Source organism: Myxocyprinus asiaticus, chromosome 1 (genome assembly GCF_019703515.2).
Source record: "Myxocyprinus asiaticus isolate MX2 ecotype Aquarium Trade chromosome 1, UBuf_Myxa_2, whole genome shotgun sequence".
NCBI classification, from domain to species: Eukaryota; Metazoa; Chordata; class Actinopteri; order Cypriniformes; family Catostomidae; genus Myxocyprinus; species Myxocyprinus asiaticus.
In genome coordinates, this window is record NC_059344.1 from 56,276,571 (window position 1) to 56,282,570 (window position 6,000).

The 6,000-nt window shown below is 39.0% G+C and overlaps 2 protein-coding genes across 4 annotated transcripts in view; one reads left to right on the forward strand and one right to left on the reverse strand.

Annotated features, from left to right (window-relative positions):
• LOC127434310 (extracellular superoxide dismutase [Cu-Zn]-like) overlaps window positions 1-6,000 on the reverse strand; it is a 794,804-nt gene that overhangs the window by 694,277 nt on the left and 94,527 nt on the right. The gene's annotated exons all lie outside the window — the stretch shown is intronic.
• Window positions 1-6,000, forward strand: part of LOC127442676 (peroxisome proliferator-activated receptor gamma coactivator 1-alpha-like) — a 54,776-nt gene that overhangs the window by 9,526 nt on the left and 39,250 nt on the right. The window lies entirely within an intron of this gene.

Consider the following 6,000-nt stretch of genomic DNA (forward strand, 5'->3'; position numbering starts at 1 on the left):
TACATATAAATGCACAGTTAATCAAAGTAAAATTGTGATATGTCCTAGTGTGATGTTTAAACCACAAAAGGCTGAGATTCAGGGAAAATAAATCAGAAAACACGAAATTTGGGGGAAAAAATTAAACAGAATTTGGAAAAAAATTAAATGGATTTCAAAGGACACTATAATTTGTCCCAGGTAAATGGAACGGTTTAGTAGTCATTATACGAATATTATTGACTGCAGAATGCTGCAATTGACCAGAATCAAGAATTTCAGACATCTATGTAATAAGAATATGGGAATCATTCAGTACCATGGTGTGTGTGTGTATATATATATATATATATATATATATATATATATATATATATATATATATATATATATTTTTTTTTTTTTTTTTTTTTTTTTTTTTTTCTTCAAAGTATCAGGTTAATGCTATCTGACACAATCACTATACTATGATCCAGCACCAGTACTCTTTTGTGTTGTTAGGACTGCCATGTTCTCGATAATGCTATATTAGCACTTTATATGTCTGCTTACAAATCTTATCTAATTCCTTAAGCCACCGGTATGAATTACCTTAAGCTTTGATCTTAACACATTTCTCCTGTGTATGTGTTTGTGTGTGCCTGAGCTGTTCATCTGGCTGTTTTACTTCCTTGAGGACACATTGTGTTCTGCCAGTTCTGTGGCATAAGTGCCAGCTGACAGTCACTACCCAGAACTGAAGCACCACATGTGGTGTCACACATGAGACCGTTTTTCCATGTCTGAAGGAAAGTTACAAATGGGGTTTTCCCTTTGACGTAGTGGTCAGCCCTTTAAATCCCATTTTATGAGTCTGGCTTAGACAGCTCTTGGTGGAAGTTTCTCTTTCTGATCTGCTGCCAAATTTCATTTTGGTTGTGCTAAATATACTACATCAACAGTACAGCAAGTACAAGCCAAGGGTTTTACTTTGGCTTCCATTATCTTGATAATTATTTAATAGCATTTCATGTTCGTACTAGATGCATGGTATACACAATTTTTTATTTTTTTTTCCACAGCATTGACATGCATTGTCTACACATACATATTAACAAACAAACCAACATACACTATGTCTCAAGGGTATCGGTTTCCCATGTACAGTAATATCCACATTTTAGTGTAAGCGTGCAATGTGTCAACAGTTGTAAGTGTGGCGTAGCCATTGTGGGCTATTTTTAGTCCAGTACGGTAATCTCTTCTAAGAGCCTTTCAGGGCCCCGTCTCTTTCTAACCTGGCCGGAAACGCTAAGCCAATAAGCCCCAGGCGTCTGGCTCGACTCTCGGCCGAGAGAGAAAGTGAACCACAGTACAGGCATTTCCTGGATTATTTAATACTCAAACGTCACAGGGAGGGGCAGTTTGAATCTCTGGATTCCAGGAATGCTGGTTCTTTTAGGGCTTACGCAGTGCTGGGGACAGGGTGTTCAGACAAGGCTTGATGGCATCACTCCAAATAATATTACGGAAAGGGAAAATTAGAAGCAAAACAAAATGCAGTAATTCTGTAACAAGGAAGATGATTGGGTTCATTGCATGAGATAAATTTGATGCATGATCAAACTTGCACCAGCACATTTAATAGCTTTATCAGACAGGTAAAATGAACAGAAATGAAAATGACCATTACAACCAATATTCAAAAAGTATAAATTTTCCACATCCAGACAGTTCAATTTCCCTGTTACATTTGAAGTATGACCAGTTCACCCTATAGATCCAATGCTTTCCCATGATTATTTTTAATAATAGATTGGTTAAAGAGCCCTCATTTGAACATTACCTGTTCTGAGTGGTTCTGAGTAATGTATGCTTGTCTCTATTTGATAGCTGTTGATTTTTAGTGGTTAAATTCTGCATCTAAAAGATATCTTATGAATATATTCTGTGACTATAGATTCTATTGTAGTTAAATAAATGCCTGTAATTTTTATTTAATTCTGAAAAGACCATCTTAGAAGCCCAGCTTTTGGAGGTTAGTGCTGGTCTAGCTTGTGAACCAGCTAAATTTGTTTTTTCTTGTGATGCTGGTTGAATAAGGAAGTATAACCAGAGACAGTATAGGACGAAACAGGTCACTAGTATACTTATTACAATTTATTATATAATTGTTGTCAGATTTTACTGCTCATTCGAAAGGTTATTTGATCATAACCTTGATCAGCCATTTTGGAGATTTCTGTCTTTCCCCATTCAAGAAGAGCTGTACTTGTATTCTGTTACATGCATAGAAAATATCTGCCCAAAAGCATTTTGAATATCCACCAAGTGACCTGACTTGCCTTGAAGGGACTTTGGTATAACTGGTTAACATAGTCAGCATCCTTATGCTGGTCACCAGCTATTCTTGGCCTCAGCAGGGAGGCCAGCCCTTTAAAGGTTTCAAATTATAAATAATGAAAAAAACACAAAGGATAAGGGGGAAAAAAACATGTTTGAAACATAATGAGAATAATCCTCTTGCAAATTCAAGGTTTTGTAGAACTTCCCTCACCTACACCTCAGGCCTGACCAGAAGAGAAAGAAAGAGAGAGGGCACGAGATGAAAGTCAAGGTTAAAGATAATGCATTTATTTAGTAATCAGCAAATAGCTTTTATCCACAGGGGTGAGAGTGTTGCAGTGGGTTCTGATAAGATCATTTGCTTTCAGGTGTCTTGTTGGCTACTGTACTCAGCATTGAGCGTAAATTGAATAGCGTGACCTTTTGCCGCTGAATCAAATTGACTGCATTCCCACACAGATTTGGTGGTTTCTATTTCCATATATTTTTTGATATTGGAGTCCGCAACCCCACTCCTTCCACACAGATACTTGCACGAGATCTGGTGTTCATGATAAAACATGCACACATGCAATCATGCAGTCTGTAAGTCCCTTTTTGCCCTCTAGTTTTGCACAGATGCATTCAGCTATCAACCCTTATACATTTGAACAAATGTGCTTTGTTACAGAAAAGATAACTAAAGAGCATCCTTCTCCTTTGTTGGGTTTTGTGAATGTTGAATATGACTGTGCACGCCTGGTGCGGTGCCGGTGATGATGTGCCACACTGCTAATATCAGGGTGACAAATGGCGGGCAGTCCAGCCTCAGTGCTGCTCACGAGCCTACCAACAGCCAAAAGGTCAGAGGGGCCAACAGAGCACTGTTAGAGAGCAAAGAGGGCTTTGGAGAACCTCTACACACAAGAATTCTGACGAAAATTTCAAGAAATATTTTGGGTTCAATACAAGTTAACCTCAACTGACAGCATTTGTGGCATAATGTTCATTACAACAAAAAATTATTTTGACTGGTCTACCCTTTTCTATATAAAAAGAAGCAAAAATTGAGGTTACAGTGAGGTACTTGGAAGTAAATAGGGCCAAATTTTGGAGGGTTTAAGTTAAATTAATGTCTTCTAAGGTGATACGATCACTTGATGAAGTACTTTTTAACTTTAATCCAACTATAATCCAACTTTTTAACTATAATAAATATAACTTAAATATGTATCTTTTTCGTACCAAAAGCGATCATGTCATTTTAGAAGACATTAGTTTAATTATGCTGACTGTTTTTGGAGCTTCAAATGAGAAATCTCCATTCACTTGCATTTTAAGGACCTACTGAGCTAAGATATTTTTCAATTTTTTTTCTTCAAATGTGTTCTGATGAAAAAAGAAAGTCATACACACCTGGAATACCATGAGGGTAAGTAAATAATGAGATACATTTCATTTTAGGGTGAACTATCCCTTTAAAGGAAGAAATGTGAAGCTTAAAAACAAAAAAAAATTCTTCTGTAAAAACTTTTGTATTATTTGAGCTGTACAGTTGTTTAAATCATCGTTTTTATGGTCATTTTAGGGTTTACAGTGTTATGTTGTCATGGCAATGAATGTATAATGTATAATGCAGTATGTATGTTTAAACCTCACTCGCCTGACCTCAAGAGGTGCACTAGCGACTGACGTTAGAGGCTGTAGCCTTTAGTCTCCTTGTTAGCGCACCTGCCTCCCATGCTGGAGATGCCGGTTCAAGTCCCGTATGGAGCGGGTAGAACAGGAGTGTCACAATGGTGCCATGACTCAGATGGGAGTGAGGTTTAGGGGGGTGAGTGTAATGGTAGCCAGCTGATAGATAGCTGTGCAATATGTATGAACCTCACTCTCCTGACCTCAAGAGGTGCACTAGTGACTGACGCTAGAGGCTGTAGCCTTTAGCCTTCTTGTCAATGTGCCCACCTCCCACACTGGAGATGCCAGTTCGAATCCCATTCGGAGCGAGTTGAGCAGGAACGGTTACAGTGGTGCCATGACCCAGATGGGAGTGAGGTTTAGGGGGGTGAGTGTAATGATGGCCAGCTGATAGATAGCTGTGCAGTATGTATAAACCTCACTCTCCTGACCTCAAGAGGTGCACTAGCGACTGACACTAGAGGCTGTAGCCTTTAGCCTTCTTGTTAATGTGCCCACCTCCCACACTGGAGACGCCAGTTCGAATCCCGTTCGGAGCGATTCGAGCAGGACCGGTTACAGTGGTGCCATGACCCAGATGGGAGTGAGGTTTAGGGGGGTGAGTGTAATGATGGCCAGCTGATAGATAGCTGTGCAGTATGTATAAACCTCACTCTCCTGACCTCAAGAGGTGCACTAGCGACTGAAGCTGGAGGCTTTAGTCTCCTTGTTAGCGCACTCGCCTCCCATGCTGGGGATGCCGGTTTGAGTCCCATACGGAGCAGGTAGAACAGGAGCGTCACACTAGCAAGCGATGTTATCACACTAAAATCATGTTAACATGCTAATTATTTACGTCTTGTGACTGTTCTTTTGAAATAGTGAATATTTTAATGTTTACGGAATTGCCCCATTCCCTTCCATTGTATTGGTATGTGCCTCACAATAACCCAGATTTTTGTTTTTTTAAAAGAAAAGGAGGGACAAGTCAAAATTAACTTTTGTGGTAATTAACAGTATGCCACAAATGCTGTCGATTAAGCTTAACTTGTACTGAACCCAAAATATTCCCTTAACAGATTCACTCCTGCATTTTAATGCGGTTGTCACTCCCACAACTTTGCAGTGTGTGCCTGAGTCTCATTCTGGTACATGCACATTTCTTCATTCATCTCAATATGCACTTACACTCGAGTAAACACAAGCTTTCCTCTATATGTCCATTTCCACATGCATGGCTGATGATAGTAGTTCCTCTCCCTGGCTGCTTTGCTGTGAAATGTGACATTGACTTTTAAACAGGATGAAGTGAACAGGACACTATTTTGTTTTCTTTTCATCCTCCCCTTCTGCCTTGCTTGTCTTTTCCTTTTGCTATCTATCAGATCTAAAATTATTAACATTCTATATATGTTTATTCTCACAAAAGATTGCCTACTTCTGCAGATTTGCCACCTTTGACTGTAGCTAGGGTCTGTTTGCATGCAGTTTTGAAAAAAGGAATAAAGATTGTGTGTTTTTCTCTTCTTGGCTGCATTAAAATGTTTTAATTCAAGCCCTTTAGGAGTCTGAGCCCCATACTGAAAGTGTCAGCATTATTGGGCTCTAAAATAAGTAAAGCATCAATATGTATGAGTATCGAAAACTAAGTTTATTCTAATTGCATTAGAAGCAGGGCTGTGGACCATCTGTTGCACCACAGCTAAGGAACAGTTTGTAAACCCCTTCTTTTTTTCTCTCTATTCTCTCATTATGCTCAGTGCATCTAATTAGATAATGTCAGTTTGCTACTACCCCTTCTTTTTTCAGTTTCCACTCTTTTAAGGCTTCAATATACTTCTTACGAAATTGAAGAATGAACGGGTGTGACGTCATTTAGAACATAAACAGGCCGAAAAGAAGTTGTTTTTTTTGGCGTTTGTTTTGGTGGTTTGTAACAGTTCGCTGGGGCAAACTTTTAGGAAAACATCTGACTGGCTGTTAAACACCTTCTTACTGTCATTGGTCTATGTCAGCGGTAGGTGTGACCAAGAGCTCCAC